Raw genomic sequence first — 14,656 nt, 5'->3', positions numbered from 1 at the left:
TGTGTACACATTCCTTCTTAGCCACTAATACGGGATATCAGAATGATGCCCGACAAGGTAGGAAGAAAGGGTATATTGCTTTGCGGGGCTTCTGGTTTAAAGCACTTTCAATGTTAATTATACAGTATATACACATTCACAAACAATATATTTAATCACCATTATTATCACTGTACTTCTTGCTACATGAAGCAGCATTTCCCAGTAAAGGTGCTACTATAATTATTACCAAAACAAAGCACTTAAACTATTTACATCATAAACACTTAGTTTTCCAATCACACCATTGAGGGGACTCAAGCGGATGTATGTTCTCAAAATGCACCTTTGGGGAATATGTGAGTATACAACAAGATTTATGAAGGATCCCCAACCCATTCAAATTCTTTATGTAACTCTTTGAACCAGCTATAGAATACAGTTGGACCTAAGCATCTGCAGGGGATCCATTCCTGGAAAAAAAAACCCCACCATACCAAAACTCGCAGATAATCAAAATTCACTGGTCCGGCCCATAGGACCTCAGGACATGACCAGATGAGCTCTCTGACAGTTGTCCAGAGATGTTCTGTGGCCTTCAAAGGCCGTACACGGCCTCTACAGACCACAGAAAGGCTCTTGGATGCAACAGGCGAACACCTCTGGTCATGTCCAGGGCTGGCCCTTGGTGAGTTGAATCCGTGGGACCCATATCCACAGATTAAAAGGCCAGGCCTGTACAGTGAAATTGAATTCCTCAGAATAAAACCTATTTTATCTAATGATTTTTAACTGAGTTGTCAAATAGTCTTTTCCTAATTAAAAAAACACACCAATGAAAAACATTATTAATCAGAGTAAACTTCTGGGGTTTGACTTCTGGAGTTTGACTTCTAAAGTCAACCCACATCCTGGAAAATTAGTTTGCCAGCAGTAAATACATAGGTGTTGCCTTAAAAATATATAAGCTGTATATGGTTGCTATATATAAGATGCTTTTGCATCTTTTTAGATTGTGAGCCCTTTTGGGACAGGGAGCCATTTAGTTATTTGATTTTTCTCTGTAAACCGCTTTGTGAACTTTTAGTTGAAAAGCGGTATATAAATACTGTTGTTGTTATTATTATTATTAATAATAATAACAATAATAACAATAACAATAATATAAGCCTGCACTTGGCTTTAAAACAGAGCCACTGCAAATTGGTCAAAAATATTTCTTCATCAGGGCATAAAGTACATTTAGGCATCTTTTTAGCATGCAAGGTGAGAAAGTCAAATATAAAGACCTTTTGAACCAGCTTACTAGAACACAGGTGGAAATGCCATGCCTAGACTTGCACTTTCTTTAGACACAACTTTTAAAATTAAACTCATCTCCAAATATATTTCAAGTTGCAATGGTTTGGTAGGTTAGATATTCAATGGTTAAGATTAACAATAACAGTTTGGTTTGGCTAAAAAGACAACTATTTTTCCAGCACTGCATCTTTTATGTACAAACAAGTTTGCCTAAGCAAACTATTGCTGGTTTGTACCTCTCACCAAAACAAGTTGTGTAAATAAATTTTGTATTTCACATCATGGTATTGTTTTTAATTGTTTGCTGCCAGCTGCTCTGAACTCCTCTAAGGGTAGAAAGTCCGCACAGAAGAGTTTTAAAATAAATGAAACCATTGGTGAATTCTCACACAACCCTTCAACCTCATTTCTTAACCACAACTTCCTTTTTTTGACTAACCACAACCCATGTGTCTACAACTCCTTTAGGCCACAAAGAGGGCAACTTTAGGCTTGTTTTTAAATGAAAGATGAATTAATATTGCGCCTACTTGATACAAGCACCTCCAAAAAGGTAAAGTAGGGGGACAGATATTGCATGCATTCAGGTTTCACCAGTCATTGAACGCTCTGAAAACCAATGCTGTTCCCGGCAAGACAGGGCATACATTTTGCAAGGAGCGTTTCATAATGTTTTTATGTTTCCCCTGTCAAAAAAGGGGGGAGGGGGTAAAAAGTCACAAATTACAGTAAGAATGCCTTTGAAAATTGTCCAAACTTTCCCAATACAAGGAGATGTGCTGGGGGTAATGCCTATTCCTCGAAGGGTGACTTCATTTCTCTTTCAAGCAGAATGGAAAGTCGTGTCAACGAAGAGTAACTTCACATGCCAGAAGCTTTGCCCAGTGACAAGTAGCTGCTACGCAAGCTCAGTCCGAAAGGGCTTACTCCCACAGCAGAGGCTGATGCCTGGGGCTGGTCAGGACTATACCAGTCCTGACCTGGTATAGTCCTGACCTGTCCTGCAATACCCACCCTTCACTGCCCATTCTCTGCAGCAGCACCCAAAGCTGGGGGAGTCAAGACACTTGTGCAAGTACAAACCAAGGGGTGCCTTGACCAGTGTCTTAGCACTATATAAACAGAATCTTACTCTCAATAGCCTTGAGGCTAACCAGAACTTCAAATATTATGATTGGTATACTTGTGATTTCTACATTTTTTTAAAAAAATAAACCATGCTCACTAGTTAAATCAATCACTTCTTTGTTCCCTTAAGAACTGTGGAAAAACAGATTTCTAACATTAGCCTACTAGCAAAGCTGGTTAATGTGCCTCCTCTTGAGTAACTGCTAATTCCATTGTACCTATAAACATTGAGCTATTGTACTGCAGACAGACCTCCCCCCCCCCCCCGAAAATACTTACATTGACTTTTCCTTTGGATGTTTCTGATTTCAGACTGCACCTGCCTAAGGTATGAGAAAACTTGCCCTAAAATGAAAACGCAGCAACGAAGTGTTTGGTTCTGTCGAGGCTTAGGGCCAAACCATGGTCTGTTTCTCTTTCCTCCTGTGCAGTATCTATGGTTTACCATGACATCTGAACAGGACAATTTATGGTTACCCTAATGACAGCTTGCCTCTAAATCAGAGTCTGGATGCACAGTTGAGAGGCCACTATTTAGGTTGAGGTTTTTGGGATGAGTTCAGCCCTCCTGAAGTCCAAGAAGCCCAACTACAGCAGAAGTACTGGGTAACTGAACTTCGTAAAGTCAAACTGCTGCAGGCTGACGCCGATGCATGGACATAGTTATTCACAAGCAACATTATGGTGACTGCTTTTGGTGAGTTAGTAGTGACTCAACTGTGGCGGAGTCAAAGAAAATCAACAGTGGTGTCTTACAGTTGTAGGCTCTCAGTTGTAAGCAGCAGCAGAATATACTGCTGGCTCAGTCCCAAAGGTAAAGGAATCCCCAGAGCAGAACAGAAAATGCTCATGATCCCAAATTCATAGAGTACAAAGGGAGAGCATGTGATAATTACACATCTGACAGACTTTCTCCACATACAAGAAAAAAGGAACATGAGCCTGGAAGACCTTCTGCAGCAGGCTGGCATTCAGCATTACACAAGCAATCATACTGCCCAACAAACAACTTGCTGTGTAACTGATACACATTGATAAATCAAAGGGATGAAAGTTCTTTGAAGGAGTCTGCAATTGTCCTCAACAACTGTAATGTTAACATTTGCAAAGATGCTGAAGAAACCGAACACTTAGCAAATGACTTGGAATTTGAAGTCATTTGCTTCAAGACTATTCAAAATTAACAAGAGCTTCTCATGCAGAACAAACATGAGCACAACCCCTTTCAGTGCTGGAACTGCTTTCCGGTGCATTCTTAAAGGACGTGATTGTCGAAGCATTGCAATGCATTTTATTCAGCCTTTTCAACATCTAAATCCAGTGCTGTGCACAACATACCTTGAAAATATAGATTTATGGCAATGGCTGCAGTGTAGCTAGTGTCAGCAGTGATCTATGATTAGCAGTTAACAGCTGCTGGAGGAGACAGACGCTTCTCCAGAGAGCCCCACTAGAAATGAACTGCTGAAGATTCCTTTCCTTCTTCAACACTGCACAGGTTGATTAAATAAATCCCTCCACTAACCAGCCCTAATCTTCTTACTTAACACTGCTGGAGAAAATGATGTCCTCTCCAGACAACATCTGCCTTTGGCAAACTGAAATCCTAACAGCCACGAGCAAATGGCTTATTCCTCTTTGCAAAATGAATGCATTTGTACTTGAAAGGCCTCTGGCACCCAGAATGTACAGAACCATTCAACACAGAAGTTTTATTCAGAATAGGTGAGAAGTCCTGTGCAACACATTTTAGAACCTGGTGCTTTAATGGCAAAATGCAATTATTCTGTACAAGGAGACATAGCTTGCAGCCTGTAGGACAGCTGCTGGATTTCTCTCTCTCTCTCTGTCTCTCTCTCTCTTTCCCCTTCACATACACACACCATTAATAATGGACAAAAAAGTTGTGATTACCTACCAGTCCTGCATAACTACAAACTTCTCTGAATCCTAAAGTAAACTGTAATTCAGCCATTCTATTTAGTCAAAGGTGAGAGGTTACTAGAGATGATATTTCATTGATGATATTTAATTAACAATTTGGAGACCATGCTTTTGCCATCATGTTTAGGGGAAGATTTTTACTACTGTACTATTTTGCAAAAAGGAATTTCTACTGAACTTTAAAACTCCATCACCAAGGTAACAAGGTAGTAATTAATTTCTTTATTACTAATGCTGTAGAGTTCCACAGAAATACTGAAAGAAGATCAGGTGAGGTTCTTTCAATGGTACCTTAACTGGGAACACAAATTCCTGTACTACACAGAGCTGTGGTTATTAACTGAACACAGAAATGCAGTTTGAGGAAATTTTATTGAGATGTTATTGTAATGGGAAGAGGAAATGTCTCTAAATTATATAATATATATTATATATAATATAATAACTGGCTGTTATTTCAGCAGAGCAAGTGCACTTCATTAGGCTAGTTTTGAGGTCTTGGCTCACTCACATTTCAACATATTCAGTTAATCTGATTTTCCTCTAATAAAATTACATACAATGAACCCTCTATGCACAACGTTTCACTGTTAATATACAACAGTTTATCTGAAAATGCATGCACAATGCCGGCTAAATATATTTAACACTGATCTCCACCTTACCCTGTGACTAAATCCAAAATCTTACTAGTAGAAACTAAATGTTGACTTTTTTCATCTAAAGCATTCCTATACTGAAATATAAATGTTGTTCACTTAATACTACAGCAAGTCAAGCCAGTCAACATTCCTGCTGATGCTGAATCACCGATATTACAAGAACAAAATAATGGTGCATTTGGTTTGGTTCAGTCTCCAACTATGGGTAATATGTCTGGCCCAGACAAAAAGGACACAGTCCAGTGATACAGCTTATGCATGCAAAAGCTACATCTCACTCTTGAGTTTATTATACAATTCCAACATCTTCTGTAGTTCCTTCAATGTATTATAAATGACTTTTTCAAAGCAGGAAGCTTAAAAACCTGTTTGTTACTTCCGCAAGAGGAGCTGCGACACAGGAAGGACCCAATAAATCATGATGAACGCTTTCATCTTTGCATCATATCCACTGCTTCTAACTTTAATATTTCTAATGATCTAACAGGACAAATTGCAAATCTAACAGGATATTGAATTGCATTTGCAGAAATCTTTTCCAAAGGCCAGCTTTTATTTTATCCTTAATTTAATTTAATTACTGTAACAGGATAAGTTTATATGCAAGTGACACAGATGAGTCTGAATTTTCAGAACTGCCACAGGCTCTTTTATTATCCAGAACTGGTTCCTACGCCGATTCACAAGCTTGTCATATTTATTATGACATATTTTGTGACAGCACATAAGTGCTAGCAACTGATACACCCCTTGTTAATTATTTGCCAGCTAATGGAGTCTTTAGACCAGGCCATAGCAGGATACAAACAAACATTTTCAGAGTATTTCCTTTTTATATCTAAGGTTGACTTGTTACAGAGCATATGCTTGTACTAGTTAGCAATAAAATTAAAAAGATGTGAACACATGTATATTCAGAGCATGTGGGCAAATTCCATGAGCTAGTAATTTCTTTCCTAGCCCAGAGAAAGCATCCTATTTGGCGGCTTGTTTACACAGCCTATTGGATATTTAAATGACAAAATTACTCTTTCTACAAAAGAAGGTAACAGTAACTTTATACTCTCCAGTAGGCACAATAGTTTACAAAGCTACTAAAATCCAATGAAGCAGGATGGAGAGCTGCAACTTCAAACATAAACCTGCCCATGTCAACTGGACCAGGGAACTCCGGTGCTGTGATGCTGCATGGTCCCAATAGACTAACAGGACTTTAAAAGTTAGGAACCCATTGAGCCCATCTTGTTCCCAGGAAAAGAATGCAAGTACAGCTGAAGGAGGGTGCTCCCACATAGATCCTGCAAACAACACAGCTGTATCAGTGACCATGTGTAGGGAGAAAGCTTCTGGCAAAGGAGCATTACATGCATAACAACGAACAAAAACACCTGTGGACTGTTCACAGGGAGCATCAACAGGACCTGCCCAGTATCTCAGCTGAAAAGAAAACTGAAACAAGAAACATGATAAGACAGTTTGAGTCCTGCAGGGGAGAAACAACAAACTACCACTTGGCAGAACGTCTTGGATGTCTAGATAGCAACACAGATGTCAAATAGGTGGAGAAGGCCATACTTTCTATGAATCTACACAACCACAGGATCAGAAAGCAGAAGACACAGGTTGAATCATCCCCCACCCTATGGACTAGAATAGGACAAGAACCAAAATATGGAGCTGTAGCCCTGTGCAATGGCACGTTTAAAAATGTGAAGTCCCAGATTCAAATTCAAGATTCAGGCTCCTGTTGGAAAGGACACAGAGGCCACATTCATAGGAACACCCGAGACAAGGCGATGCCACACTAACTTCACTGACCAATTATACATATGGAACTCTCTTCCCTTATGCACTCACCTGGTGCCAAACCTGATGGTTTCCAGACACCAGATAAAAACCGCTTTGCTTTCCTGGGTTTAATGCCTCTAGCTGCTGTTGCTAAAGAATCAACTGTCTGAATACCAGTCACAGGGGAGCAATGGCAGGAGAGAGAGAAGTATGCCTTGTAGTCAATTTGGCTTCCCAAAGGCAGCTGATGAGCCACCATGGGAAATGGAATGCTAGAATAGATGGGCCTTTGGCCTGATCCAACAGGGCTTTTCTTATGTTATGAAATGTTGTTATTTAAATCATAAGCTGCTTTGGGAGTCTGCCCTGGCTGAAAAGCAAGGTATAAATACAATACATGTTTTCTTAAAAGGGAATGTTATGCTGAAAGGCAAGGTAGAAATGATTTAAACAAAAGCACACAACTACCCCAAGAAGATAATTGCCTGGTTCATGCATGCCTCACAATGAACTGAAACATGCCTGTGGAAGTTCTAGCTGAATCTACCATCATTTCTTTTCCTTCAGAAAATACAACACAGTAAGAAGGTTACAATTAAAGAGACTATGAAACTGATCAAAGTACACTTTGAAGCACTCTACTGAAACTTCCAACTAAATGTTTTCAACATGCTTTTCTGAAACTGGGCACATCGATTCCACCGGAATTTACAGGAACAGATGCTTAGGATCGCAGCATAAATATAGCTCAATTTCACATGTTACACCAAGTTCCGAAGATTTAAGGCCAATTCCGTCCTAAACCTTGCAGCTTTCAGTTTGTAGGTAGCAATCCTCACTTAGGAAGGAATTATTAAAATCAATAGGTTACATTCATGTAAAATTTCTTCCCCATCTTTCCAGACCTAGGGGTAAATTGAGATCTGTGCATCCTATGGGAAGGCATAAGAGACGGCCAGAGCAAGGAATGCAATCTTATCACCTCCTAAAGAGACTACCAATGATGGCCTAAGACACCATGATATTTTATTATTTTGTCTATTACTTGTCGTTTTTGCTAGTTTCACTATTATATTATAAGCCGCCTTGAATACCTTCGGAAAAACATGGTATACAAACACAGCAAGTAAGGAAATAAATGAATGAGTGTATTTAGGAATAGAGTGTCAGAGGGATTCTTAAACTGTGCTGTTCATAGCTGCCTTTAACCCATTTCTGCCCAACCCACAGGTGTACTCATTTGATCCCTGATGCATATATGCAATGTTGGGTAGAAATGGCTTAAAATGTACAGTACACTGGTAAAATACCAAAGCATCAATATTTTCAGATCTACTTGCACAGAAAGCATTTGCCTTTAAGCATGATTCTAGCTTCAGTAAATGCACAAACGTGGCTAAAGATGGCAATGACACAATCCACAAAAAGCCTTCATGAACACAGTGAGACTTCAACTGGAGAAGCTCCCAGTGGATTGCTCTCCACATTTCCAAAAGTTCTTTCTGCTTTCTAGATTGCACCTCTCATACTTTCAGTTTAACACCAAAATGGAAGTAAAGGTACGTTTAAAGTTGACTGGCAGAAGCTTCCAGCCAGACCTTTAAGACCCACTTAACCAAGCAGTAAATTAACAAACTAACTGTCATTTTGTACTAGTTATCTCAAACAATGGTGATGTGCTACAAAAGCATTATTCTGGTGTTGAAGGCAGTATGCAGCCCAATACCAGTTTCAAGGGTGAAAGAGGGACAGGCCTTCATTTCCTGCTTGTGTGCTTTCCAAAGACACTTGGCTGACCAGTCTAGAAAACAGGATGCTGAACTTGATAAGGATGCTGGACCTTTGGCCTGATCCAGCAAGGGCTCTCTTTATCCTTATGTTGCAAAGGCAAATGGTGGCTCAGATACTTAGGATTATGTGGTGACCTTACAGTCCGCACAATTAAAAAATGTGAAAAAAATCAGTAAGTACCCTCTTTTAAGTCAGGGGGAGTTAATAAACATGTATAGTATATTCAAAAGACTTGCTTTATTGGCACATTTGATTCAGCAGGTTACTTTTTAACATGTCAAGGTTTTGCTTGACCCTGTGAAAGAGTCAGAAAGTGAAATTCAAACAGAACTTGAACAGAAGTGAAACTTGCTTACTACCGAAAAAACACACTCCCCCCCACCCACACACGTACTCTCTCACACACTTGCACTTGAAACAGTTGAGAAGGGCATATCGAATGTTTAGAACTGCAGAGCAGAAACCATCCTACTGGCTTACCTTGCAGGACTGTTGTAAATTCTACAGCAGCCTTTCTCAACGTTTGTCCCCCACCTATTGGGAGTCCACCTATTAGAAATACCACCAGATGTAACTGGCAATGATGTCATCACCAGTTACTTCTGGATTGGGAGGCCAGACACAATGTGACAAACACCAGTAAGAGGCTCAAGGCATATGGAAGGGCTTTTGTGAGCATGCAAAAAGTGCATTCTGGAACTCTGCCTGCCAAGTCCCCTACTGCTGCTTGTCGCATTGGATTGCTGGTCTCTTGGGATTGGACTTCAGATGCTGCCAGGTGGCAGGGGCACTTATGTATCCCTGGACATCCTTTCAAGTGCAACTATTACCCTGCACATGCCTGATCTCGTCTGATCTCGGAAGCTAAGCAGGGTCAGGCCCGGTTAGTACTTGGATGGGAGACCGCCTGGGAATACCGGCTGCTGTAGGCTTATACCATGATCTGGGAAGCTAAGCAGAGTCAGGCCTGGTTAGTACTTGGATGGGAGACCGCCTGGGAATACCAGGTGCTGTAGGCTTATACCATGATCTCGGAAGCTAAGCAGGGTCAGGCCCGGTTAGTACTTGGATGGGAGACCGCCTGGGAATACCGGGTGCTGTAGGCTTCTACCATGATCTCGGAAGCTAAGCAGGGTCAGGCCCGGTTAGTACTTGGATGGGAGACCGCCTGGAAATACCGGGTGCTGTAGGCTTATACCACAGTCTTTCGAGACTGAAGGTTGCCAACCATTTCAAGTACCACCAGTTGTGAAACACTGGTCTACTGGAAAGATTTTGAACACTAGTTGAAAAGCGGTATATAAATACTGTTAATAACTAATAATAACACTTTAAATACATGATATAAATTCAAATGATTAGTTATTTATAAGTTGACATTATTTTAATTCACTTAGAACAATGGAGACATTTGGCATTTGCAACAGCCTCTGGAGAAACCCAGACTTCAAACACAAGCTTTTCAATAAGCTAGCCCGGAATCTTATTTGAGGTTTTGCACTTGTAAATGGCATCAGGAGCGGGAAAATCACCAAAAATATATACAGATCTTTACAGAACCAAAAAAGTGTTGAGTTCCCACCTCAAAGTGTCAAAAACCTCACTAAAAAGTATACTCAGAACAAATCAGCCAATACATTTTTCAACTGTAAATTGTTCCCTAAACCTTGGCAACAGACCTAAAAAAGATCCTTTCTCCCTCATAGGTCATGAGGGGGACATGATTGAGACATACAAAATTATGCAGGGGATGGACAGAGTGGATAGGGAGATGCTCTTTACACTCTCACATAATACCAGAACCAGGGGACATCCACTAAAATTGAGTGTTGGGCGGGTTAGGACAGACAAAAGAAAATATTTCTTTACTCAGCGCGTGGTTGGTCTGTGGAACTCCTTGCCACAGGATGTGGTGCTGGCGTCTACCCTAGACGCCTTTAAAAGGGGACTGGACAAGTTTCTGGAGGAAAAATCCATTATGGGGTCCAAGCCATGATGTGCATGCACAACCTCCTGATTTTAGAAATGGGTTATGTCAGAATGCCAGATGCAAGGGAGGGCACCAGGATGAGGTCTCTTGTTATCTGGTGTGCTCCCTGGGGCATTTGGTGGGCCGCTGTGAGATCCAGGAAGCTGGACTAGATGGGCCTATGGCCTGATCCAGTGGGGCTGTTCTTATGTTCTTATGTTCTTATAGGTCATGGTATACGCTGCTTAGAGGTTCTTTAAAAGACCCTCCAAATTCAAACATCCCCCTCTCCACAAACTACATCAAAAAAGGTTTTATCTCACCCTTCTCTTGCAATTGCCAACGTTAAGCCTATCCCACAATAACTTGTGTTACAAATCTGAGAGGAAATGAGAGCTGTCCAGTGCTGTTGGTTGCAGCAGTTATAACTAAAAGCCAACATGCCAAAGTAAGTTTTAACTGGTTTTCTCACCATAATACTCTCAACAATTCCATGAAATCCTAGACTACATACAAGATTGATCAGAGTAACACCAAAATTGGAAGTCTCTTAGATTTCAGTACCAAGATGAGCCTTTCACAGGGTGTGCAAATTATCGCTTCTCAAATTGGAGTTCAAAATAAATCTAGACTAGAAGATCTTAACAACTACAAAAGTTACTGCTGTAAAGAGACAGAGTTTGATAAGGAAAATCATGGCTGCCGCCAGTACAAAGATTCCAAGAAACACAAGACAGGTGGATGTAGTTTTTTTTAAAAGCCTCTCTCAAAATACTTATATTGATGAGCAATAGGATTCATCCACTTCAGCGTTTGTACCCTGATTTTTTTAAATTAGGGGTGATTCATAAAGAACATAAACAAATATATACAAATGTGTGCATTTAAGAACCATCCTTCCAAACATAACCTCAAAGTGGTTCAAAATAAAACCTCAAATATATGCAATCTATGACATAATCACTGAAATAGGAGTACAACAGTAATATGTATGTAAAAATATGCATATCCCACACTTCAGTTTTATGTAAGCAACACACACAAGTTAGGTAAAGTTCAACATATCATACCACGCATACCTAAAACGCACATGAATATATAAATAGACAACCACATTCTAAAGTGTGTATGCACACAGACATTTATACATATGAATGAATGCACTTATTACTGTGTGCATATATTCATGCATGCAGGTGTTATTTGTATAATACACACACACACATATACAGATTGTGAGCCCCTCCAGGCAAGGACCTGAGCAAACAGTCTCGGCAAAGCACCATGCAGTACATGAATGGTGATGGCATTTAAACCACAATAATAACAATGCCACAGGTAAACACCAGCAGGCAGCAGGTACATGGGCACCTGAGGCCAAGTAGTCATGCACAGGCAGACACAGACAGAACTACAGACTCCCTCCTTCCCTCCCTGCCACTTACACACTGCAAGTGGCTAGAAGCCCCATCCAGTGCTGGTCTACTCAGACATATGTTCCACTGCCATCAATGGGGCTTACTTCCAGGTATGTGTGGACGGGACTGCAGCCGGAGAGCCCCGTCTCGTGTCTGTCAACGCAGAAGCAAGTCCCATTATAGTCAATGGGGCTGACTCCCAAGTAAGTGTGCCTAGGCCTTAGGGAGCCTAACCACAAATGGAATCCAGCCCTGACGTGGGGGGTGTGGAACCCCTTGCCACTAGAGAAGGCGAGTGTCCACCCTCTTGCACGACCACCCAGGCATGTCTACTGAGATGTAAGCCCCATTAGAGTCAATGGAGCTTACTCTCAGGTAAGTGCGAACAGAACGGCAGCCTTGAACAAGGAGCCCGGCCACGAATGGAATCCAGCGCTGACGTGGGGGGTGTGGAACTCCTTGCCACTAGAGAAGGCGAGTGTCCACCCTCTTGCACGACCACCTAGGCATGTCTACTGAGATGTAAGCCCCATTAGAGTCAATGGAGCTTACTCTCAGGTAAGTGCGAATAGAACGGCAGCCTTGAACAAGGAGCCCGGCCATGAATGGAATCCAGCCCTGACGTGGGGTGTGTGGAACTCCCTGCCACCAGAGAAGGCGAGTGCCCCCCTTCCACTCTCTTCCACGGCCTCCCAGGCGTGTCTCCTCAGGAGCAAGACCCATCACAGTCAGCGGGGCTACTGCCCGGCAGGAGGCCCACCCTGTGCAGGTCTCCTCGGGAGCAAGCCCCACCACAGCCAGTGGGGCTACTCCCAGGGAAGCGTGGCCAGGACTGCAGCCTGGAGCCCCCCTGTGCAGGTCTCCTCGGGAGCAAGCCCCACTCTGGCCATGGGCTGCTCCAGGCGGGGGGGGGGGCGGACCAGGGCCTGAGTGGCCGAGACGGGCCCCGCAGAGCCCCCCACCTGTCACGCAGAGGAGGGAGGGGCGTGACGGCGAGGGGCCTGCGGGGGCGGCGACGGCCCCACCTCACCTGCCCGCGTGGAGGCGGCCGCACCTGCCGCCGGCTTCCTCCTGCAGACAGGCCCGGCCCGGCCCGGCCGACGCCGAGGATGACGGGAGGGGGCGGCGGCGGCGGCAGAGCGCAGAGGGGAGTCAAGGTGGTGGCGGCGGCGGCGGTGGCGCTGGTCGCCGGGACCGCAAGTGACAGCCGGCAGCGACCAATCGCCGCCGCGGCCCGGGGGCTCCGGCCAATGGCTGGCGGGCTCGGGGGCGGGGCTAGGCAAATGAGGGCCGATTGCGCAGGAGCCGCCGCCGCCTCAGACCTTGAGAGACGAAAAGGGGAGGGGTAGGGGTAGGAGGGCGCGTGCGCTGACAGGTGGCCGTTGGGAGTGGCCGTTGGGCTCCTCCCCCTGAGGGGGGCAGGGCGGAAAGTGGGCGTGGCCGTGGACAGGTGGCCACTGGGGCTCCTGAGGGGGTAGATAAGGGCAGGAAAGTGGGCGTGGCTATCAGGGGCTCCTCCCCCTGAGGGGTATATAAGGGCAGGAAGTGGGTGTGGCCATCAGGGGCTCCTCCCCCTAGAGAGGGGCAGGAAAGTGAGCATGGCCACTGACAGGTGGCCTTTGGGAGTGGCAGTTGGGGCTCCTAGTGGCAGTTGGAAATTGAACTGAGGGGGGAGGGGAAGGCAGGCTCCATTAGCTAAACCTGTTGAGCTGGGACCTATGACTCATCTCACAGGAAAAGAGTGCCTCTGTGCACATGCAGAGTGCAAGGCTGACTACGGGCAGTCTTTTTTTGCCCTAGCATTGTCCTCAAGGGCAAGGTGCGATTAAGATAGTGCTAATAACTATCTCATACATATCACAAGTCTGTGGCACCCCTGGCGAGCAGCCAGGAAAAGAGTGCCTCTGTGCATGTGCAGAGTACAGGGCCAAACAGGGGCAGTCATTTTTTCCCCTAGCATTGTCCTCAAGGGCAGGGTGTGATATTTATTAGCAATGTCTCATATCCCAGACTGACAAGACAGGTCTGTAGCACCGCCTTGAGAGAGCAGTGAGGAAAAGAGTGTCCCTGTGCATGTGCAGAGCACAAAGCTGACTAGGAGCAGTTTTTTTTCTAGCTTTGTCCTTGTCATCTATATGGTGCTTCCCACCTTAATTCAATTTTAACCCCCTTTCCTCCACAAGGCCGAGATGGCCTCGGATTTCTTCCACATTCAGCCCTCATTTTCTTTGGGAAAACCGTTTTGCTGTTCCGCCAAGAAAAAGTGTGCTGAAAGCTGCTCCCCGTTTAAACTTGTATGCCACTTTTCCTGTAACATCTGTGCTGGAGGCAGCTCACAACACGCACAAAATGCCTCTCCACAGCAACCACAACCACTTCAAAAAATAATAATTCAGATGTTTATCAGTGTGGTCATCTCAGTACAACCAAGTGCGTAAAAATAATCCCAAAACAAGGAAGTTAAAACACATTGCAACACAGCAACAGGACATGTCAAAACCAACTTGTTTTCTCAGTAAACACTGTTTCAAGTGAGGTCACCGCGAGGGTTGAAGGAAGCGCACAGTCTGGACAGGCAACGCTGGGTTATTTTTCAGGGCTCACTTTTGGCTCAACATATTTTCAATGTGGGGCAATCCAACAGTCGTGTTTGTACCAGACAAACAAGGAGGATG

At 43.6% G+C, this 14,656-nt stretch overlaps 1 protein-coding gene and 1 pseudogene across 7 annotated transcripts in view; one reads left to right on the top strand and one right to left on the bottom strand.

The window, feature by feature from the left end:
• The window catches only part of RALGPS1 (Ral GEF with PH domain and SH3 binding motif 1), a 140,937-nt gene extending 127,779 nt beyond the window's left edge, over positions 1-13,158 (bottom strand). For all 7 annotated transcript variants that reach the window (XR_010793393.1, XM_066610614.1, XM_066610616.1 and 4 more), the window contains exon 1: positions 13,012-13,158. The gene's annotated coding sequence lies outside the window, so the exon portion shown is untranslated. The remainder of the gene's footprint in view (positions 1-13,011) is intronic.
• LOC136635741 (5S ribosomal RNA) lies at positions 9,408-9,525 on the top strand (annotated as a pseudogene).
• Positions 13,159-14,656: the final 1,498 nt, after the last annotated feature.

Source organism: Tiliqua scincoides, chromosome 16 (assembly GCF_035046505.1).
Source record: "Tiliqua scincoides isolate rTilSci1 chromosome 16, rTilSci1.hap2, whole genome shotgun sequence".
Taxonomy (NCBI): Eukaryota; Metazoa; Chordata; class Lepidosauria; order Squamata; family Scincidae; genus Tiliqua; species Tiliqua scincoides.
The sequence above is the reverse complement of the archived record's forward strand: the minus strand, read 5'-3'. Positions and strand labels throughout refer to the sequence as shown.